This window comes from Carlito syrichta, unplaced genomic scaffold, assembly GCF_000164805.1.
Source record: "Carlito syrichta isolate Samal-C Ts95f unplaced genomic scaffold, Tarsius_syrichta-2.0.1 Scaffold135982, whole genome shotgun sequence".
Classification (NCBI taxonomy): domain Eukaryota; kingdom Metazoa; phylum Chordata; class Mammalia; order Primates; family Tarsiidae; genus Carlito; species Carlito syrichta.
The window spans coordinates 28,386-52,866 of NW_007080078.1; the positions used below are offsets into that span (position 1 = coordinate 28,386).

At 45.6% G+C, this 24,481-nt stretch overlaps 1 pseudogene; it reads left to right on the forward strand.

Annotated features, from left to right (window-relative positions):
• Positions 1–20,284: 20,284 nt before the first annotated feature.
• LOC103251078 lies at positions 20,285–21,281 on the forward strand (annotated as a pseudogene).
• The last annotated feature ends 3,200 nt before the right edge of the window (positions 21,282–24,481 follow it).

Genomic DNA, 24,481 nt, shown 5'->3' on the forward strand with positions numbered 1-24,481 from the left:
GGCCAGTTGTGTAAACTTAATGTATGTATTTTCTTTGGCGTTTGTTTCCTTCGCCAAAGAGAAAATGCAGCATCCATGTAATAAGCGGGGGGATTGATAGAAGGAAAGATGTCTCTCGTCTTTTGAGATGGTTGGTGCACAGGAGATGCAAATTGGTATTGCCAAAGCTTTGTATTACACTATGCAGCAAAATATGTTATCATCGTGTCTTTATCCATCTGGACAAGTGTTACTAATTCATATTCCTCTAGATGGTAAACTATTTCTGGTAGCAAGTCAGATGTTTGGGGAGCAGCTAGAATTCTTTGTCCCCAGCCTTGCAGATACTACAGGATTTTTGAAATCCACAAAGGCACAGCCAGACTAACGACGTGAAAACTGGTGAAACAGACACGATGTGTCCCTCCTGCTCCTTGTCTTCCTTTTGTGTCCCTCTACCATAAAGTGCTTAGGGGGGCCAGGCGCAGGAGCTCACGCCGGTAAACCCAGCACTTTGGAAGGCCGAAGGGAGAGGATCACTTGAGCCCAGGAGCTTGAGACCAGCCTGGGCAACATAGCAAGACCTCTTCTCTACCAAAGGAAAAAAAAAAAAGAAGAAGCGCAGTGTTTCCATGCTGTTTCCAGAACCTGGCACAGTGTCAGTGTCTGGCACCTGACAGCTCTCAGTAAATATGTGTTTATTGTATCACCGCCCATGATGCCCCCAACCCAACTCCCGTACGTTTCCCTGGCTTGGTCCTGGCTTCCTCAGATGTTACACTCAGCAACTGCTATCACAACTACCAGAGGAAGGCAGGCTGGCGGATTACTGGGAGCTCCTGTATCAGCACCATCTGCAACTGGCAGACTCAAGCTTTAGCTCTTAAAGCCTGGGATCGAGACCCATCCCCAGTTTTCATGACGAGTCATTTCCTCCGTTAAAGGAGGACTTTGCAAGGTTGGAGCTAGTGTCTGGATAGGGGTATCATTTGGTGCAGCAAGTAATGAACGTGAAAAGGCAAGCCGAAAAACACCATGCCCATATGACCCATCAGTTTTATGGCATGGCCCTTCTCGGGGTATCACTCCTAATCGTGAGACTACAAGCCCTCATGGCTAGAGAGATGTTTTAGGAGGGACCTGTGTTTATGTTATTCTGTCTGCTTTAGAATGAAGGTTGCAGACTCAGTGTTACTTGAACAGGAATTTATCTAATCCCTTATTCAACTTGATGTATTTGCCAAAGCACCTGGGGAAAATTGTCTTTAGAAAATTCTATCTAAAGATTATCAAGAAGTTGCAAAGTATCACAGTTACTGGCTTTCTCAATATTGTAGTTGAATGATCTCATTCATCAACAGATATGGTTACATGCTTTGCTTCCTGCAAACAGAACGATTCACTCAAACTTATTTTATATTTAAAGTTTACAGAGCATATATTACACGAATAGGCATTTTTTTCTGTAGATGAAATAAAAATCCACTCTATCTTGCAATCGTGGAGACTTCAAATATATTAAAACCATCCTATTTTGTAATGACTCCCACAGACCCACGATGCATTTATTCTGTGTTGTTAAAATATGTTCCTCTTCAAAAGACATATCGAAAGCGTCTTGGGTGTCGTTGCCATAGAAAGAAAACTCATGAATTTCTCAGGCTTTTGCGCTTTGAGAGTCTCGGCTGGCTGTCATTTCTGCATCGTCACTCCTTTCTCCTGTTTGTTGAATGCGCAGTTGGGGTGGCTTTGGAGCCAGAGGATCGACTCTCCTCAAGCCTTTGTAAACGAATGTGCATTTATCTCCGTGTGAGGTTTGAAGCACGTGCAGGATCTGTTTGTTTAACATTGATGAATACGGGGCCACAAGCTCGCTTTTTAAAACCTGAGTCTCGCAGTACTTCACGGTTTGTGTGGAAGTGCTCCATTGCGGCTCTGGGTTTTCGAGTGCTTATAGCATTTTCATTTACTAAGCCAGACTTACTTATGCAGAACACAGAAATATGTTCCTCTCACTGTGAACCAAATACAGAAGTTTTTTAATTCATCAAACTCGTGAAAACATTTCAGCGTTTAGTATGATAAAGGGAAAAGGATTTCTCCTTCACAAATGAGGTGGGATTCTAGGGGAAATTTGTTCAATTGTAGAAACAAAATTTTCAGGTCTTAGGATTTAGGAGCTGAGGATCTCTTACTCAGTGGATACCTTTTGCAGAAAGTTTTCTCAAGGACTAGAATATAATAATTTACAACATGAGCCCAGACGTAGATGATGCCTGGATAACGTTTTTTAAAACAGATAGCTAATGTGTCAATAATTTTTTTAAGCAAGTGCATCCGTGTACAAGCTGCTGCTGTAGGTCTGTTGAAGACATGCTTTTTTGTGGTCCTTGTTCCTGAAGGAACACCGTGAAGTGGCGGCCCAGGCACGTGATAGAAGGCCTGGCCGGATTCACATCCTGGGAACTTACCAGATCATGGCCATGAGGCGTGTGGATGGAGAAAACACGCCGGTCTCGAAGTGCCCTCTACTGTCTTCCCAGAAAGCTGCAGTCACTCCCAGCTGGGGGACTCGGGTTGAAGTAATAATGTCCCATCCATAGATTCTGTCCCCTGTGTACTCTTCAACAGCGGCTCACAGCCTCCTGGTGGGAGGAGCGCAGCATGCCTTCACCAGCATGGGAGTGAGAAGTCTCATCCTTGCTGGAAGAGGTTGCCGTTTGCCAAGTACATGGCTCTTCCGTGAGACGGTCTTTCCTGGAGGCCTGCAGCACTGATTAGGATGGGAGCTTGCCCAGGGTTCTGCCGTTTCAACCCAGAGAGGTTGTAAGAATATCTTGCACACCTTTTATTTTAAGTGGATAGAATGGTGACTGTCTTGCACTACAGTTTTAGAAGAAGATCCCTGGGCCACTAGGGGATGTGGGTTCCGTGTCGAAGCAGATGTCTGCCATCAGGGACTTGATGTGAGTCCACGCTTCCAGAAGCTGCTCGAGATTGTCTAGCAGTGGCCAGGCTTTGGCCCCTCTGTGTCTCGTTTGAGTCACTGCCGTACTACCATGCATCTGACACGCAGTCCGTTGTTCTTAGCCACACAGCCGCCTTCTTCTCATCTTTCTCTTCTTGAGATGCTGACTTGCCTGAGCGCGTGAGCTCAGGCGAACTCTTTCTTGTCGCAGACTAGCAAGTTGCTTTCTTTGGTAAAGCCCCCATACTTCTGGTCTGTTAGTACCCACTAGGTCATTTAGGAGCTAAAAATGGGTCCGTGCCAGTTCTGGTCCTATCCAAGCCGGTCAAAATGAAAAGGACGCTTTTGTAAGTCCTCTTGCAGAACATGTATTTACGTGGAATGACTTGCTTAAACAGAGCCCCTAGGGTGTCGACACTCTGGGCTGGGGAGTATGTGCTGAGGTGAGTGGAGATCCAATGTTGTCGTTCTGGAATCGGAAATGCCTTCCGTGTAAGAGGCCCCATGACCTGATGCATCATAAGGAAAAGCTTCCAGCCAGAATTCTAAGATTCCGCCAAGTAGGAGACATCTGATTTCAGAGATGTTGAAACATGAGAGAGTGTGTCTTGCGGTTCGTAAAACATGAACAGCTGAGCCACGTGCTAATGTCGTCCTATTTCTTAAACATCATTTAGGATTTAAAATTAAGAACACGTGATGCTCAGCTCACAAAGTTTTTCTCTTTTTTCAATTTGTTGTTGTTGGGCTTCTATTTCCTTTTGTTGTCATGAAATAAACGCGAAGATCCACATTTGTGTGGGGATAATTTTTCACCGATTTACATTCCGGTCTGGAGGTTTGGGGACTAGAGGTGCGTATTTGGAAATGCCCTTTGTTCCTGCGCCCTTTTCGCCCGTTCCTTCTTGGCTTCCTACCGTAATGAAATGCCATATTGTTGCTTCTGGGGGAACCAAAAGGCAGCTTGGTTCGGCGTGGAAGGAGAGCACTTCTGCAGCCTTCCCTGGGCTGGGACAAGTGGTTTGCCTGCTTTGGTGAGATGGCCTGCGGCGATGTCAGCTTCTCTTTCCTCGTGCCTGGCACAGAGCAGACACTTACTAAGTCCTCATGGCATCGACTCATGACGCTTTCCAAATGTCAGAGATGCACAAACGCACCTTACTGGCAGCTCCTCGTCCCCAAGGGTTTCTCTCGTTATCGTTAGCCTCAATAACAGACGTCCCTTAACGACTCTGCCATATCAGGCATCTAAAGAGAGACATGATCCGTGAACTTGGATGCCCTGCCACATACCCCAATGGAAAGCCAAGATTCAGAGGCGTCTCTGTCATAGCAGGTGTAGAGTAACCCAGAGTGAAAAGAAGCAGTAACTTGAGTAGACCCTGAGTAACTGCCCTCGTCATGGTTATCTAGCTGATCTCAGCCCACATCCTAAAGTACGAGATTAGAACACTGAGCTTTGCATGTTACTACATGAATCATTAATTTCAGTGCTGCGACCTGCACCCTTCATCAGATATGTGCCTATGTAATGTTTATGTTGTGGTTGTGAATCAAAATTGTGAGATAGTTATTTTAATCTTCTCCTCTAAGAGAGAGAGAGCGAGGGACTGCCGAGTACCATGGCTCATGCCTGTAATCCCAACACTTTGGGAGATGGAGGTAGAAGGTTTGCTTGAGCCCAGGAGTTCCAGACAAGTCAGGGCAACAAAGCAAGACCTCGTCTCTACAAAAAATAATAATAACAATAATGATAAAAATAAAAATTAGCCAGATGTGGTGGTGCGTGACTGTAGTCCCAGCTACTCAGGAGGACGAGGAGGACGGGTTTGCCTGAGCTCAGGAGCTGGAGGCTGCAGGGAGCTGTGATCGCATTACTCTATGCCAACATGGGTGACAGAGCGAGCCCTCCGACTCAAAAAAACAACTGATTCAACTGACTTGTGATTGTGGGGAAACAGTCCAGCTCACCCCAGTGCTAGCACCAGTGGGGATTCGTAGCTCCTCCCATAAACAAAGGCTCCTGTGTGTGGACGGGTGGATCATGAAGGCGAACACACGGGATGCTGGGAGCGTGGAGATGTTGATGACAATATTCAAAAATATCGCCTAGTGGAAGGAACGTAACTTGATTTTCCTCACTGCCTTTACTTAGCAGCCTGATTCCTGTTACATTCTAGAAGGCTGAATTTTACTTCAAGTATAAAATAGATTCAGATCTTTAGTCTTGAGTTTGACCTTGCAAGGATGAAGGCGGGGTAACTGCCTCAACTGGGATTCCTGGAGAGGCAGCTGGAATGATACATGGGGTCCAGTTCCTAGTGAATTTCCTAGCAAAAATAGCACACCAACCATGATAGGCTTGTAATAAAGTGTTCAGAAACGCTTTCCAAGTTTGTCCAGTTCGCATTCTCACGGTCCTATTTTTCCATTCAGCACAGTTATTTCTGATGCTGCTTACTAGTTTTGGGGAATTTGCTCAGAGTAATAGTTTCTGTTTCGTTAGTCTTATTTGTGATTTACACTGACAGCATATTTTATGGAAATCAACTCTGATAAATTGAAAGATGACATCAAACTGGCTGTAATCACATTCTTGCTTTGTGACTTTGGATGTACATTATAGCATCATGCCTCCGCTTCTGTACATAAATTAAAAATTAGACCAGATTGGGCAGGCGTGGCAGCTCACACCTATAATTGCAGCACTTTGGGAGGCCAAGGTGGGAGTATTGCGTGAGCCTAGGTGTTCAAGACCAGCCTGGGCAACATAACGAGACCTCATCTCTACAAAATAATAACGATAATAGTAATAATAAATAATACCATCTCATTAAATGGAAATTTTTAAAGCTGTGAAAGTGGACTGTCACATCCCAAACCGAGGGGCTGGCCGTGGCAGTCCAGTGTGACCCCACATTCTGCCTCAGTGTACGTCTTAGCAGGCCTTGAGGATACCGTGCCCTGGAAGCCCACCCGGCGGAACAGAGAGCGGGCTCTGCTCTGCAGGAGGCCTCTGTCTTCACCCCGCTAGGCATGATGAAGGGACCCCCTGCACATCTGTCTCTGAGTCCAGCTTACCTGGCAGTTCTGCTTGTTTTGTCTTTCAGATCCCCTATGCAGCAAGCTTGATCAGGAAAGAAAAGCTCAGCGCCCATCTCAGCAAAAGCTAAAAGGTGAGCTCGCCAGAGGAAAGAGGTTTTCTCAACTCTCAAGGTCGTTATTGCTGACATACAAGGGGGAACCCCAGAAAACCAGAATTGCCTTTTGGAGGGTAGGCCCCTTGTCGTACACTCAGAATTTGTTTCTCCAGATCAAACTGTCAACCAGAGTTTTGTTTTGGTTTGGCTTTGTTTGGTTTTGGGGGGGTTTTTTTAGTCAGAGTCTCACTCCGTCACCCAGGCTGGAGTGCAGTGGCACACTCACGGACACCCCAGTGTTGACCCATTGGGCTCCCGCGATCCTTCTGCCTTCCAAGTAGCCAGAACTACAGGCGTGTGCTACCACGCCCGGCTAATATTTGATTTGTTGTAGAGACGCAGTCTTGCCAAGTCGCCCGGGCTGGTCTCGAACCCGCGGACTCAAGAAGTCCACTCGCCTCGGCTTCCCAAAGTGCTGGGATGACAGGCTGAGCTACCGAGCCCAGCCAACCAAAGTTTTTATCTGGAAATTTTGAGAAACCTGCATCACGATTTGCAGAATAACATCCCGAGTCGTGGCAAACAAGTGACTGGTTCTTCCACTATGACAACGCACCTACCCACACCATGCTGAGTATTCAGCAGTTTTTGACCAAAAACAGCATGATCCCAAGCCCACCCTCTGTATTTACCCAGTCTCACCCCAACTGACTTTTTCTTGTTTCCCTGGATGAGAAAAGTCCTCAAAGGGAAATGTTTTGCCGATGTGGAAGAAGTTAAAAAACTATTTTGAGCAGTGGAAAAAGCGTCATGATAGGTGTACTGCATCAAACTGAGAGTACTTTGAAGGTGACTGAGGTTTAAGCATGTAAGAATAAATGCACAATTTTTGATAAATGAATTCCAGGTTTTTTTGGGCTCCCCTCTTGTATTTGAAATAGCTCAAGGGATTGGTATAGTTGTTTCAGTCCATATACCGACAAACTTTGACATGTCTGGGAGTGGGACTTACTAGATAAATGGCCAGGTGCTTCTTATAAATTCCATGGGAACTTTCTGTAACTAGGAAAATTCTCTCTTCAGTCTGCAGAAGTGATCTTTATTCTGTTTTGAGATTTTCTGCTCTTTGTGGTTCTGACACCCCGCTGACCCTCCTTCTAAGGGAAACTGAGGTGTCAGCAGTCATTCCTACCGTGTCTCATCTTCTCTGTCTCTTTTGCTTCCAAAAAGTCTTCCTTGACAGGGCATCCTGGCTCACGCCTGTAATCCCAGCACTTTGGGAGGTTGAGGTGGGAAGAGCACTTGAAGCCAGAAGTTTGAAATGAGCTTGGGCAACCCAGTGAGACCCTGTCTCTACGAAAAATTAAAAAATTCGCTGGGCATGGTGGCACTTGCTTGTAATCCCAGCTACTTGAGAGGCTGCGGGAGGAGGATTGCTTGAGCCTAGGAGATTGAGGCTGCAGTGTGCTATGATCACACCAATGTACTCCAGCCTGAATGACAGAGTGAGACCCTGTCTCTACCAAAAATAAGTCTTCCTGAAATCTGAGTGAGTTCCTGCAGTTGGTGATAGAATCCATGGGGATAACGCAGGCCTTTGAGACCTTCTGTTCCAGGAAGAGTTCCTTCTTTGTTTTTCCCTAAACCACTCCTTGCTTCTCTACAGCAGCAGCCAGGTTCAAGGTCACGTTCCTGGCAACGATTTAAAAGACAGTTCTTCTGGACTCTTAAGGAAGAGCAGACAGTAGAAATTCAATGACGGCACTCAGAACATGCCCAAACCTTTCAAAAGGAACTTTTTGATTCTGTGGAGGAAGACACGTGTCATCATTGGAATTGTGGGAATGCAAAACTAGGACATTGTTGTTTCTGTGTGTGGGGATGGCCCAACGGGGGACGGCTTAGAGGCCACAGTTGTATTTCTTGGAGCTTGGGGCCACTGAACACAGGGGTCATTCATCAGTTTGGTCCATTCCTGTTTGAATGATTCTCCCCACCCTTTCCTTCTGGAATGTGTTTTCAACTCAGTAAAATTTATCGGCAAAAAGAATTCCCCAGGGCTGGGCGCAGTGGCTCACACCTGTAATCCCAACCCTTTGGGAGGCCAAGATGGGAGGATTCAAGACCAGCCTGGCCTGGGCAACACAGAGAGAACCTGTCTCTACCAAAAAAAAAAAAAGACTTTCCCATCACTCCGATTCCTGTCTCCTCTCTGCCTTCATGTTTCTCTTCTCATATCACAAGTCTCTGTGCTGCCATCCAGTTGTCAACCCTGTCTCTTGCCATCGTCTGCATTAGTGGGAATCCAGGATTTGTCTTAAATCCTGATAATTATGTTATGTTCATCAGGTGCTCAGAACCCCTCCCAGTTTCTCCTTCATATGCTTTCCCTTCATGGTACACATGGGCAGCGGAGACTCAGAGACCAGAGATGTGACATTTTGTGTCCGTGTTGCAAAGATGAGATTCTAGGGCTCCCAGCTTGGATCCAGGGCCTGCCCGTTCCCAGTGCACAGACTCCTTGTTCTAGGTGAGTGGATGGTTCTGCAGCAGAGACGCTCAGATAGTAAGCCATCTGTTTCCACCTCTGCGAGGCTGTGCACAAGTGCCCCAGGAGTTGGACTCTGTTCTGTATATTACGGTATTTTTATTAAGTCCAAAGTTAACTTTGGGCAATTTCTTTCTCATTATTGTATACCAGGTTTGCAACGGCAGTGTGAAATGAATGTTTTAGAGCACTCAGACTCCAGTAAATTTTAATTCAGAATACCAAGGTAATTCAGGGAAGAATAGTCCAAATTAATTCTGATAAACTTCGCATGTCTAATAGTTGAAAATGTCCTGTGAATTTTATTTCAAGTCAAAGAGAAAATATTAGGATGTTTTTTTAATGTAACCTTTTTACTGAAGTATAACACAAATTCATCAAAGTCTATAAGTCATAAAGTCATACAAATCATAAAGTTTGCAAATCAAAATTTAGTGAATTGCACCTTCCCCCGCCCCCACCAGTGATGCAAAACAAAAATAAAACTCTGAATTTTCACAAGATGAACTCAAGTTTTCAGCACCCGATAACACCCTTATGCCCTTGTCCAGTCCCCAACAACCCCCAACAAAGGTAAGTGCTGCCCTTGTTTTGAACTTGATGGAAATGATATTGCATAAGACATTCTCTTGTGTCTGGCTTGCTTTACTCAGCGTTTGTGGGATTTAGCCATTAGACTGTGATTTAGTTTATACTCTGTAACTTCAGCATACTCTCTTTTTATTTTGTCCACATCCCTGGCCCATCTCCCCTGGTTGACACAAGCCCATCTCACACCTACACATGAAGACTCCATGCCCAGAACCCCACTCTTCAGATGGTGACATAGCATATGGCTGGGTGGAAAAACAGATTGATTTGTGTTAGTAACTAATGCTTCCTCCTTGCTGATTTTGTTTCCATCTTTGCAGACAACAGGGATTTCTCTAAGTAGACCCTGGTGCTTTCAGAAGATTAGTGGTTACTTAAATGCTTAGCTAAATCAGCCAAGCAGAGAATCACTACCATATAGTTAGAGGCAGTCTCTGATTCTCAACATGCCCAGCCTGCAAGGAGCTGCCCCAAGAGAGACTGCAGAATAAAAATCATTACACCACAGGAGAGAGACAAATGCTGTCTTGCAGAGTGACCACAGGTTTCCAAATTAGGGACCAATGCATTAACGTCTTATGCAAGAGTGACCCTTCAGGTAGTGTGCTGTGTTCTCGCTACCCAGTAGATTCCACTATGACTATTAAGAGGAGGAAGCTTTTCAAAACCACAGGCAATCCACTTAATAAGCCACGCAAGTGCTGCCACATACCACTGCTCTGCGAGTCTTCTTTGCCCTACATTAGGACATAAGAAATGCCATGTGGAGTCAAAACAGAGGTCCACCCAGGCCAAGAGACTGTGTAATTCCATTAGAAGAGCTGAATCGTTCTTAACGATAGCAGTCACAAAACTCAGGCCTATTTGCCGAATACTCCTAACTTTCCCTTGATAACTCCTGGAAGAGTAATTGGAAGCTGGCTTTTTTATTTTAGATGAAATGGAATTTTGCATATTAAGTACAAGAATAGATTCAGACTTGAGCATGGAAGTTCATTTTCTTCTGAATTCCTTGGCTTTTTCTCTCATATAAAAATAAACATCTGAACCAGGTGCAGTGGCTCATGCCTGTAATCGCACCACTTTGGGAGACCAAGATAGAAGAATTACTTGGGCCCAGGAGTTAAAGACCGGCCTGGGCAACGTAGCAAGACCCTCTCTCTACAAAAAGATCATGGGTTTCTCTGTACTTTTCTTCAACCTAGGTTTAGTCTCCTTTGGGGCAGTGAATTCTATTTGTCTAGCTACTGCTGTCTAAAGTGCAGTTTATTTTGTCTTCAAACTGCCTCCTAAAACAAGGCTCGGCATTGTACTGCTCTGTGTATCTGTTTCATCATGCTCTCATGAATACAGAGGAAAGGACTTGAAAATATTTTGACATGCTGTATGTATTATCCTTTCATCTGGGCCCATTTTTAACAACAGAATGATTTCTGATTGCCTTCCTTACCTCTAGCTATTTCTATGACCCAGTTCCTGCACAGACACCCCAGTGTAATCTGTGTGAAATCTGCCCCCATAGAAACAGTATGATGCTAACACTAATTCACTTACTACTTAACATTCATTTTCTTTCAAGCACCTTCACACATTCTGCAGACATCATCATGTCACTCGTTGAAACACTCCTATCTGTCACAGACAAGAATTAGATGGTTTACATAAGCAGGAAGTGAATCATGGAAAATGACTCATTCATAGGCAGAACTCATTCACCAAGCTGGAAATTTTTTAAAAACCATCCTTTACTGAGCACTAACTATGCCAGACACTCGGCTAAATTCGTGTCTGCCTTATCCTCACAACTCTGGAGCATGGCCTGAGTCCAGGAGGTCCAGGCTGCCGTGAGCCGTGAGCGTGCCACTGCACCCCCGCCCGGATGATGGAGGGAGACCCCGACTCAAAAAAAGAAAAAGTTCTAGTTTGGCTCCAGGTCATCAGGGATGCCGTAGCCTGAGGGAGCCAACATATGGAAAGAGGACGATGCTTTCATAGTCACTTAAAAAAAAATCTTATTCAGACTGTGCTAGAGACTAGAGCTGTCTCCTTTTGAGGACGTGTTCAGCATTACTTTTCGTGCTTCATGGTCATCAGAGGAAGTTGTGTCAGCTTGGTGTTGTTTGCTTTTGTCTTCTCTCAGGTGCACGGAACTCCTCACCCTTGTTCTCTTGTAAGATACGGCCTGCCGCTGAGCACTCGGGGACCCGCGTCGAGACCGCGAATCAAACGGGCTTGGGCATCAAACACAAAATCCGGTTCGTGAGAACCTAAGGACAAGGGACCTCAAAGCAGCACGGACAACCATGTAAAATAGACTGTAGCAGCCATTCATTCGTGGGGGGTGGGGGGAGCCAGCCAGAGCAGTCACTGCTTGTCGCATCTTTTGGTGGAACCAAAGTTTGAGCCTTTGTGTTTTTAGAGGACAACCGAGCCCCGAGCACAGGAAGTGCCGCGAGCCACCCAGGGCGGGAAGCCGATCCGCGGACGGCCCGGAGCGGTCTCAGTGCTGCACACGCGGCGGAAGCGGCTCTGCAGGACTGTCTTTTCCTTTCGAAGACGCAACTCCTGGTGAGAAGAAGACACAAGGCCGGTCCCGGGAGTGGGGACCGCATGTGGAGGGACAGGAAGGCGCCCGCCAGACAGACCTGCTTGTCACAGCCAACTAGACGGACAGACGGATGCGTGGCCCCTCCCTCTCCAGCCCTCTGCCTGCTGTACGAATGAAGATTGTATTCCTCGGGAAATATTTTACAGTTTAATATTGAGTGTAATTAAGAATATAATCATGTTATCAAAAATGGTATCTAACTCTGTTGTAGTTTCTTTAACATTCATGTGGATAAAAAAAGTCTATAATAAAAAAATGCTATGAAGTCGTAGTTGTGTTCACGTAGTTAAATGCACATTTGCTTGGGGACAACTAAGAAATGAATACTTTAAAAATTATTTTGGCATAAAAATACTCGAATAAATTATTTTTGAAAACATAATTCCTCCAAAAATGATTATTACAGGCTAGACTAGCAATGGTCAGCATCTGGAGACCTTCCCATGGTGTCAGGATCTGTGTCTTGGCAGGGAAAGGTTCTCAGTTCCCACTAGGTCTTCCGGGAGTGTTGGTGATGGAGTTGATGGCTTGCCTGCCTTCTCACTGAGATGCTAAACCCAAGTCCATAAGGTCATTTTATGGCTCATCGCTGCCTTCAGATGAGAGCGATCGAAGTGCCAGAATGGTGACCCCTTTGCAGTCAAGACTTCTGAGGTCATACTGGGTCACACAGAAGTCCACTGTGGATGACCCAAGCTGAGGTTGCCAAAGACCATCCTTACTGAAGAAGCATTTCACCACTGGCTTTCTTCAGCCGGTTTCAAAAGAGGGTGAAGATGCATCACCGTGATATTTAATACTTCCCCCACCAGCTTAGCCAAATATGCTTCACAGTGGTCTTGTCTTAGCTGCTACATTAACAAACCAAAGGCAGGACATGTGTCATTTTTGCTTCTAGCCCCTGAAGGATGAGAAGCCCTGCCAGAGAAGGGACATCAACCAAGTCCTGGGGTCTGGAGGTAGGTTCCCAAGGACCACCCACAGAAGCTGAGGTGTTCACAGAGGACATCTCTTCGAGCCATTCTTCAGGGGCCTGGTCTGGGCATGGAACTCACATCAGCCTCCGGACACAGCTGGTTTGGTTCCCAAACCTCTTGGGAGAGTCATCTGAGCAGTCAAGTTGGTGAGCATTTTCTGTGGTATAAGCATTAAGTTACAGGATGGAAGCCTGGAGTCCTTAGCTTTGTACTTTAAGCCGACGACATCAGAGGTGACAGAAAACCTGGGAGATAGTCACAGACCTAGCTTCATGACTAGCCACCAGGGGACGGCACGGGTCATTTTCTGTAGACCCCATTGCAAACTCTGGGACCAGAGAGCATCTCGGAGCCCCGTGTAGCAGCTCAGCCCAGCTGGGCAGTTCAGCAGGAAAGTAACTGACAGATTGGCAGGTGAGTTAAAGGTCTTTGTCAACTGGCAGTGTAGGCCAGCTTGAGGTGTTGTTCTTTTCTTTCTAATTGCAGCTTTAAATGTCTCAGAGTTACCAGGGCTACAATATCAGCAAATGATTTTGTTGCAAAAGGGAAATTAAAACCAGGAGATTGACAAGCATGTCTGCCGAGCCCCAAAGTCATTCACCGAGGCACAGCTCTGAGTTGAGCTAATGGCCGAGCTCAGTAAGAAAGTCCGTCGACCTCTGCTGCTGAGGGTGCAGACATGGCACAGATGCCATCCAGTTCTCTACCTCAATTCCAGGCTCCCAAGAAGCCCAGCAGTGCATCTCTGAGTGCTCAGGGACTCCTGTTGGCCTGTGCCCACGGCTTAGAGTTCCCCCATTCCTCAAGGAATTTTATCAGCCTGAGCCTCTATGCCCCACAACCACCTGCGACTGACGATCCTCCAAGCAGCCATAAAGTCACGCAACAAAAGCCAAAAACTTTAGAGAAAGAGTCAAAGAAATCCAACACGGGACATGAAAACCCCACATATGTTCTCATTAAGACTATTAAGAGGCCAGGCACAGTGGCTCATGCCTGCAATCCCAGTACTTTGGGAGGCTGAGGCAGGAGGATTGTTTGAACTCAAGAGTTCGAGACCAGCCTGAGCAGCATAGCAAGACTGCATCTCTACAAAAAATACAAATAAATTAACCAGACATGGTAGTGTGCCTGTAGTCTCAGCTATTCAGGAGGCTGAGGCGAGACAATCAGCTGAGCCCAGGAGGTCGAGGCTGCGGTGAGTCATGATCATGCCACCGCACTCCAGCCTGGGTGACAGAGTGAGACCCTGATTCAAAAAAAAAAAAAAAAAAAGAATGAGCACCACCTCCATCCTATTCTAGTAATGTTCGATGCTTTAAAGCTGGAACAAAAAGAAGTTCTCCCTGAAGCTGGATATGACTGGGTTATGTGAGCCACCGTGTGCAAACAGACAGGGCATCCATCTAACATGCTGCAGGGAGCTAAAAATAAAGCCACTCTTCAGGACAAGGGACAATTCTTGGCTCTACAAAGTGACAGCAGAAAAATGCTGGCTCTTTTCTTCGACTATTTTATCATGTCCAAAGTCCAAGGTCAGTGCAAATACTCGCTAATGAAGAATACAGGCAATGCAAATACAATTCTCTATTTTAATTCCAGCTTAGAGTATAAGATCAGAAAGGGCCATAGCAAATCAAAGCAAAAATCCCAGCCCAACTAACAATGTACTTCCTGTCGGGGCAGACATTTCAGACTGATGTTTTCAGTGCTCAGAATGCCTGTCCACGTGCCACAGGTAAGGAGAGAGGGACATCACACCCAGCTTCCTTAGAGTGGCTGGTTTTTAAAAATTAATTTTAGTAGAGACAAGGTCTTGCTAATGTTGCCCAGGCTGGTTTTGAACTTCTGAGCATAAGCAATCCTCCCGTCTCAGCCTCCCAAAGCACTGGGATTATGGGCGTGAGCCACCGCACCCAGCCCTGCTGTTTCTGTCCTTGGGAAAACACACCACTGAAAATAAATAGGGTGGCAAGAAGCAAGCCCCATTCTGGACCGAGCAATGAGTGTGGCCTCGGCTCTGTGGAAGACAGATGGAGGACTTTCCTAGCCACAGGGGTGTGACCGGGCAGGAGCTCTTCCATCTAAGAGTTGGAGGTGAGACAGCCTCCGTCAGCAGGGGGAAAGGTCTGCTTGAGGAGTACGTTGTTTCACGGGGCACCTCCACTGACTCCGCGCCTGAGGAGGAGAGCTCCCTGGTCTCTCTCGACCGAGCTGAGCACAAGAAGTCAGAGCATCTCCGGAGCTCCCTGGAGACAGCTCCTGTCCTGCCTGTGAAGACATTCTCTTGTGTGGGAGGGCCGTGAGCTTTGAGCGTTACAAGGTCAGGAGTGCTCTATGCAGCCTGCCACTGTCTCCCTAGCAACGTGAAATGTTTTGCTAAACCAGGAATGGGGTCTCTTTTTTATTGGCGCCAACGACAAAAGCAGATCCCTTCAGTCATCCCCTTACATTCTCTTTCAAGAAATGTTGACGATTCCTCTGACTTAAGATGACCAGAGGTGGCGAGTTGCAAGTCCCGTCCGATCGTGTCCATCCTCAGGTGGCAATGCCCCTAAGTGAAAGACCACTTTTCAGGCTGGGCGCGGTGTCTCAAGCCTGTCATCCCAGCACTCTGGGAAGCTGAGGCAAGATAATTGCCTGAGACCAGCCCGGGCAACTTGGTGAGACCTTGTCTCTACAATGAATCCAAATTAGCAGGGTGTGGTGGCATGTGCCTGTAGTTCCAGCTACTTGGAAGGCTGAGGTGGAAGGATCACTGGAGCCCAGTAGGTCGAGGCTGCCGTGGCCGTAAGCGTGCCACTGCACTCCAGCCTGGGCGACAGAGTGAGACTCAAACTCAAAAAAAAAAATAGGCCACCTTTCCAGGTTTACTTGCAGTTCTGGCTAATGGGAGCCGGTGGAAACATGTGGAACTTTCAGGAAGGTCACTTCAAAAGAGTTTGACTTTGTTAAGAGTTTATTATTATTATTATTATTATTTTGAGTCAGTCTCACTCTGTCACCCAGGCTGGAGGGCAGTGGCACACTCATGACTACTGCAGCCTCGACCTGCTGGGCTCAGGCAATCCTGCTGCCTCAGCCTCCCAAGTAGCTGGAACTACAGGCATGTGCCACCACACCTGGCTAATTTTTTTATTTATTGTAGTGACAAGGTCTCTCCCCGTTGCCCAGGCTGGTCTCCAACCCCTGAGCTCAGGCAGTCCTTTCAACTTGTCCTCCCAAATTTCAGGGATTACAGGCGTGAACCACCACACCTGACCAAGAGGCATTTATTTTTCACTTCATTTTCCTTCTTTTCTGATGTCTGTGATGTGGGTAGAGACCTGGCAGCCAACTTGGGCCAGGAGATGATTTTGAAGACAGAAGCCGTGTACGCATAATGGCAGAAAGATCATCGAAGCTCCCTGACGATGGCTGAGCCACCACACTGACCCTGGACTGCCCACTTCTAAATTTCTTTTTTATTGGAAGCAAATGAGCTTCTGTCTTATTTACCCACTGTTATTTTAGGTTTTCTGTTAACTGTGATTACAGAACTGCCTGCTCTATTTGAGGACTTTGATCGGTTAACAGTAGCACAACTTATTTGTGTAACAGCTTCTCAATGCATATTCGTACTGTTTATTTCATGTATCATCTCATTGTCCCTTTGATTTAGCTAAGAGAAAGCATGGATATGAAGGCTAGTTAGCTGCAGGGTCACCCCGAATCCAGTGCTTCCTATTTCCAAGGCAAGCTTTCCTCGTCCACTCTTGACCACACTGCTGCACTGAGCGTGCCCATAGCATCTCGGACATCTCCCATGTGGTGCAGGCAGGTAAAGATAAGGAAAGGGCCTGGACTTGAACTTGGTCTGCTTCTCGGGGTAGGACAGAAGCAGAGATGGAAAGGTATAGTGTTCAAAAGGCCTTGAGTGCTGGTGTGATACAAGCAAAGATGTGACAAGGTGTGTAGCCAGGACCCAACCAGGAAGTAGATTTCAGAAGCACAGGCAAGCTCCGAGTTCAAGAGCTGGAGGCTGTCAGTTGTCATTATTCATTCACATGGCATTCATGAGCAATTTCTCTCTCTTTTTTTCTCAAGTTGGGGTCTCTGTCATCCAGGCTGGAGCGCAGTGGCATGCTCACTGCTCTCCGCCACCACGACCTCCTGGGCTCAGGAGATCCTTCCACCTCAGCCTCCTGAGAAGCTGGGACTACAAGCACATACCACCACGACAGGTCAATATTTTTATTTTTTGTAGAGACAAGTTCTCGCTACGTTGGCCAGGCTGGTCTCAAACTCCTGAGCATAAGCTATCCTCCTGCCTTGGCCTCCCAAATCACTGGGATGACAGGCACGAGCCACCGCACTTGGCTCCACAGTTTCTGTCCTTGGGAAAACACACCACTGAGAATAAATAGGACGGCAGGAAGCAAGCCCCATGCTAGACTCAGGGACACAGTGGACAGAGAACTCTTTGGCTCCAGAATGCGTGGGCACTGGCTCTCCTGGTCAGGGGGCAGCAGAGTAAGCTTGGGAACTCAGGTGACAGCCCGGAAGTGCCCAGACTGAGCCAGTCACCCCGCAAGCTAAGGCTTTCTAAATGCAGCATAACTCCAGCCTTGACGCAGGCTCTGAGAAGCCTCGTGGCTTTGAGAGGAGGGATGGGATGAGAGCTGGTCTTGAGCTGAGGCAGGGGCTGAAAAACACTGAGCTCTGAAGAGCGAACAGCCTCTCTACAGATGGCTACTCACCTTCATACCAGGACAGATATACACGCAACTTAGAAGAAATAAACTCAGTTACCTAAAGGAGATAATCATTCTGCAAAGCCATGACTCTGTGCTGGATTAAGAACCTCCCTGAAAGCGCAGTTGGCATCTAGAGTTTTCAAATCATCAAATTCATTCTCCACGTCCAACTATTACATCATCCCACTATTAAGGACAGTAGCTTCCTGGATGATTGTTAACGATGGTTTTCTTTATTATATTTTAGACCATTTAGCAAAGTTTATTGATTTATACTTCCTTGTAATTAGTCGTAGTGATTAAAATAGCTTTTACGGCCCTCTAGGGATTGACTTTTTAAAGAATCAACATTTCCCCCAAATTGTGTGCTTTAAAACATGGTTAAATACTGTTTGAATTCAGAACTAAACCATCACTGGTGAAACTGTAATTTTATATGCAGCTACTTCTCATCGCCCTTCCATGGTGCGAGCATCCAATTACTTGGCAGCCCATAATAATAACAGCGGCCAACTTTCATTGAGTGATTACAATAAGCCGAACATCGTGCTAAGTATCTTAATGCATTATTTCGTTCAATCCTCTCAACGACCCTTTGAGGTAGGGACTATTTAATTGAAATTTGGAGGAGTTAAGCCACTCAGCTGATTAAGTGGCAAACAGGAGTTTGAAGCTGGAGCCATAGTGACTTCCAGGTCTCCGCTCTTAACCACTCTGTTGCTCACTGCTAGGTGAGCCAAGCAGGGTGCTGTCTACACAGAGGTGAACCGGCAGTCCCCAGACTGACATGATTTGAAGAGTGCTGAAAGGCCCCTCTTCAATGAAAATATTTCCCCTCACTACCTCACTTGAAGTGGAAATTCCACTACTAGCATGATTCCTTTGACTAAGGTATTGTATGGTCTTAAAACAATAAATACTCTAAGATAATTCTACTCAAAATGTAGTCTGTTGGCCAGGCATAGCGGCTCATGCCTATAATGCCAGCACTTTGAGAGGCCGAGGAGGAGGAAGGATCGCTTGAGCCCAGGGTTTTGAGGCCAGCCTGGGAAACATAGTGAGACCTTATCATTACAAAAAATTAGAAAATTATTCAGGCATGGTGGCACATGCCTGTAGTCCCAGCTTTTGAGACAGGAGGATCACTTGAGTCCAGGAAGCTGAGCTAGAATCATGTCACTGCACTCCAGCCTGGGTGACAAAGTGAGACTCTCTCAAAAAGAAAAAAAAATGTGTAGTCTGTCAAAGAGCTAACACTATACAACTCTTAGACGAAAACATACAAGTATATCTTCATGACCTTGAGTCAGGCAGTGTTTCTGTACATACAACAGCAAAAGCACTGGTGACAAAAGAAAAATATAAATAAATTGGACTTTCTCAAAATGACAGACTTTTGTGATGCAAATGATAACATCAAGGAAGTGAAAGCACATCTCACAGAATAAGGGAAAGTATTTGCAAATCATGTCTCCAACAAAAGACTTCCGTCCAGAATATATAAAGAATGCTTATAATTTGATAATAAAAAGATGAGTAACCCAGCTAAAAATTAGCAAAAGATTTGAATAGACATTCCCCAGAGAAGATATACAAATGCCCGATAAGTAAATGAAAAGATGTTCAATACCATGTGTCACCAGAGAAATACAGATCTAAAGGCCATGAAATACCATTTCATACCCACTAGAATGACATATTAAAAAGACAGATAATAACAAGTGTTGGTGAACATGTGGGGACATTGAAACCCTTATACAACTGATGGCAATATAAACCGGCATGCAGCCCCTGTGCAAACAGTGTGACGGTTCCTCAGAAAACCGAACGTGAATTGTCATATCACCCAGCAGTTCCACTCAGAGGTATATGCCCCAAAGTACTGAAAATAGGTACTCAAAGATACTTGTACACAAATCTTCACAGCAGCACTATTCGCAATAGTCAAAAGGTGAAAACAACCCAAATGGCCATCAATGCATGAATGAATAAACAAAATGTGATAAACGTATGAACCTTCAAGTTGTGATCCTTCAGAATTTCAAACATGCGTACATGTCCAATCACATTAGTTCGTGTGTCTGGAATACATGTAACCCCTGTGTGCCCACTGTGGTACTATATTGTACTACTGTACTTTTCAAGGTGAAGGTGCTGTACTGTAAGATTAAAAATGTGTATGTTTGTTTTGTATATATTATTTGTGTGAAAAATATTATAAACCTATTACAGTACAGTACTATATAGCTGATTGTGTTAGTTGGGTACCTAGGCTACCTTTGTTGGACTTACAAACAAATTGGATTACAAACGCACAAACAGAATTCATTCTTATGCGGGGGACTTCCTATACACATACAATGGAACATTACTCAGCCATAAAAAAGAAAGAAGCATTCATTGCTACAGCATGGACAAACCTTGAAAATATAAGGTAAAAGAAGCCAGACACAAATTGCATGATTGCATTTTTATGAAATACCCAAATAGATAAATCCATAGAGAAGAAAACAGATTAGTGATTTCCAGGGACCAGAGGGAGGGGAAGAATTGAGAGAGCTTGCTTAATAGATTTAAGGGTTTTCTGAAGTGATGCAGGACCCTTCGCAGAGCTGGAGTCAGACTGTAGGACCGACTTAGGCCCCCTGAGCTCCCGGGATCCGTGGGCCAGAGCATCCAGTTGCCCCGGGCCCTGGGGACTTTAGCGGCACCCTCTGCCTTCTCCTTGAGTGGAGCCATGTCTGGTGATGGAGATGTGGCAACAATGGCGGAAGAAAACAGCCCAAAGATGAGAGTACCCGCAAGAGCCAGATGGCTCGCATACAGACAGACAGTGTGGTGGCAATGCTGGGAGACTTATATCCTGGCCTGCAGTTTGAAATCATTGCTATGTCCACCAAGGAGGCGAGATTCTTGATACTGCACACACTAAGATTGGTGAGAAGAGCCTGTTTACCAAGGAGCTGGAAGATGCCCTGGAGAATAATGAGGTGGACGTAATTGTTCACTCCTTGAAGGACCCACCCACTGTGCTTTCTCCTGACGTCACCATTGGAGTCATCTGCAAGCGGGAGGACCCCTATGATGCCGTTGTCTTTCACCCGAGATTTGTTGGAAAGACCCTAGAAACCTTGCCAGAAAACAGCATCTCTCCATAGCGGGAAACCTCAACACCCGCCTTTGGAAGCTGGATGAGCAGCGGGAGTTCAGTGCCATCATCCTGACCATAGCTGACCTGTAGCACACAGGCTGGCAGAACCGAGTAGGTGGGTCAGATCCTGTACCCTGAGGAAGGCATGGCTGTGGCCTAGGGGGGCCCTGGGCGTGGAAGGCCGAGCCAAGGACCAGGACATTTTGGATCTGGTGGTGTGTTGCACTATCCTGAGACCCTGCTTCGCTGAATTGCTGAAAGAGTCTTCCTGAGGCACCTGGAAGGAGGCTGCCGTGTGCCGGGAGCAGTGAAGGATGGGCAGCCACAGCTAACTAGAGGAGTCTGGAGTCCAGATGGCTCAGATAGCATGCAAGAGACCATGCAGGCTACCATCCATGGCCCTGCCCAGCATGAAGAGGGCCCTGAGGATGATCCACAGCTAGCAGGCATTACTGCCCAGCACATTCCACGAGGAGCCCAGTGGGCTGCCGAGAACCTGCGTATCAGCCTGGCCAACTTGTTGCTTAGCAAAGAAGCTGAGAACATTCTGGGTGTCGCACAGCAGCTTAACAATGCCAGCTAACTGCTCTGTGGGGCACAGGTGCCTGGGTTTCCGCTGTCCAGTGCCTACATCCTGACCCTCAGTGCCCCATCTTTGCTGCTAAATGGGAATTGATTACTCCAGGAGACTGAACTGCAGGGCCTGAGATTTCCAGGGACTTGCCTCACCTTGGGGCCTGGGTGACTGCCCGCTCAGTAGGTGGGGGCTTCATCTTTTTAGAGAAAGTCAAAGCCACAGCCTTTGAATGTAACCGGCTACCAATAAACCGGCTCTGAAGGTGAAAAAAATTTTAAAAAGACTTTTCCTTGGGGGGATGAAAATGGAACCAGATGGTGGTGGTGCATACACCACTAGCCAGTACACTTTTAAATGACTAGTTTTATGTTGTATGAATTTCATCTTTAGTAAAAATATGCTTAAGGACAAAGTTACCCAGAGATATGTCAGACCTGTACACTGAAAACTTCAAAACATTGCTGAGAGAAATTTAGAAGACACAGAACACCGAAGAGATATACTATGTGCATGGATTGGAGGATGAATTACATTAAGGTGTCAGTTGTCCCCAGATGTATTTATAGATTCAACACAATTTCAAACTCCCAGTTGGACTTTTGGAAGAAATTGGCAAACCTACTCTGTACTTTAAACAGAAATGCAAAGGAGTTACCATACCTAAAGCATTTTTTTAAAAGAGCAAGGTTGTAGGAATTTACACATCCTGATCTTAAAACTTATTATAATGCTATAACAATCATGATAGCGTGTAGCACTGGATTAACAACTGACACACACTGTGTAACTTACAGACCACATGTACAGTCGTTTGATTTTTGACAAAGGTGACAAATCAATGGAGAAAGAAAAGACCTTCAACAAAATGGTGCTGGAATGAACTTTGACCCCATCTCACACTATATGTAAAATTTAATGAACAACAGATGACAGACCTAAATGTAAAACTTAAAGTCATAGTTTGTTGGGAGCCAGTCTTGGAGGCCCACCTGATTGACAAAGTCCAGGTGCGCTGAGGACCCCTGGCCGCAAAGCGAGTCCGGGCAGCTGAGGCCCCTGTCTTCTGTCTTTGCTGTTGGTACAGCTGAAGAAATTCTGTGCAGTTGTGGAAGAAGAAGATGGCATGTCTATGCGAAGTACTCACAGCTAACCTGAGAATGTCATGGTTCATTTTTCCATTTTCCCACTATGCCGCTTGGCCTTTTCTAACATATGCAAGGGTTAAACTCTGAGGTACATCAAGAATGCTTTCTTTCCCTTGGTTATAAGTTACTAGATATTGCTTAAGTAATAAATGATATAAGTATATTCACTCCTTATTTGATTTAGGATTATGTAGTTTAGTGTTTAGACATAAGGCTTTTTAGAAGCACAAGTTTATAGTAAGTTCATTATGAATTCATTATAAGTTCGAACACTTATATAGGAGTTATGTAGGTGATTTATAACACTGTTTTCACTGACTTAGGATAAAGATTATCTTTAAGGTTTTTACTTAATTCAATAGTTAAAACTCTAAGTTAACATTTATAAAGTGGGTTTTCACTGAACTCATAATATACTAATCAGACACTTTTATGATAACTTAGCTAAAGACAGAAAGCAACCTTGGGGGCCTGGGAAACATTACTAAAAGCTTCTTTTGAGTTCTCTTTAGAAACAAGCACTGCAGGATAAGAAAGTAACGGAGACACCTGGACAAGAAAGGCGATTACAATGCTCTGAAGGTCATAAAGCCCCAGAAGGAAAACTACTGCTACATGAAGAACTTTACGCTTGGAAACTTTCTGGAGACAGTTCAAGGACTGTAATTTGGGACTTTGGACTAAAACTATCATCTTTGGCCTTATGAATAAGACTCATTGTCTGAATGTTTACAGGGTTCTTGGCTTGTTTGTTGCTAAGACCACTAGATGGTGGTAACTTTTAGAGGATATGTATGTGAAGGAATTTTCTTTGTCTTGCCTCTTTACGAATGGCATAAAAACTCTGTGTTAACTAACATTAAATTGTCATCTGTTCAGGAAGCAGGTGTCCAAGTATAATGTTTTCGTCTTTGGCCTATCCGTCTATCCTTCAGGAGATCTCACGATCTTGTGGAGCGGGACTCCGCAATAGTTGCAGAGAAAAATTTAGGAAAATATCTTCATGACTAGCTGGCAGGCAAAGATTTCTTAGAAACACAAAGCAATAACCAGGCCAGGCATGGTGGCTCACGCCTGTATACCTAGGGCTTTGGGAGACCAAGGCAGGAAGATCACTTGAGGTCAGGAACTGGAGATCAGCCTGGGCAATGTAGCAAGACCCTGTCTCTACAAAAAACAAAATAAACACACTGCAATAACCTCCAAAACAAACAAACAAAAAACCCCTAATAAATTGGATTTCATATTTAAAAACAACTGCTTATCAAAAGACCCCAATAAGAAAATAAACATACAAGCCAGACTGGGTAAAATACTTGCAAAACATGTATCTGACAAAGAACTCATATCCAGGATATGTAAAGAACTTCTTCAACTTGATAAAAATAAGAAGCAACTCAATTCAAAAAAAATTAGCAAAAGAATTGAACTGACACCTCATAAAAGAAAATATTCCAATCACCAGTGTACATATAAAAAAGTAATCAGCCGGGCTCGGTGGCTCAGCCTGTAATCCCGCGCCTTTGGGAAGCTGAGGTGAGTGGATTGCCTGAGCCCGCGGGTTCGAAACCCGCCTGGGCAGGGAGACCTCATCTCTACAATAATCAAAAAATCAGCCGGGCATGGTAGCGCATGCCTGTAATTCCGGCTACTTGGAAGGCTGAGGTGGAAGGATCGCCGGAGCCCAGCAGGTCAAGACTGCGGTGGCCGGAAGCGGCCACTGCACTCCAGTGTGGGCGACAGAGTGAGACTCCAACTCAAAAAAAAAAAAAACAAAAAACCTCACCTGGGGCAACCCATTCAGGTTCCCTCCCACTGTGGGAGCTTTCTGTCCTCTCAATAAATCCTGCTTTCTGGCTAGGCTTGGTGGCTCAGCCTGTAATCCTGCGATTTGGGAGGCCGAGGTGAGTGAATTGCCTGAGCCCGTGGGGTTCGAGACCCGCCTGGGCAACTTGGTGAGGCCTCATCTCTACAATTAAAAAAAAAAAAAAATTAGCCGGGTGTGGTAGTGCGCACCTGTAGTTCCAGCTACTTGGAAGGCTGAAGCAGAAGGATCGCCGC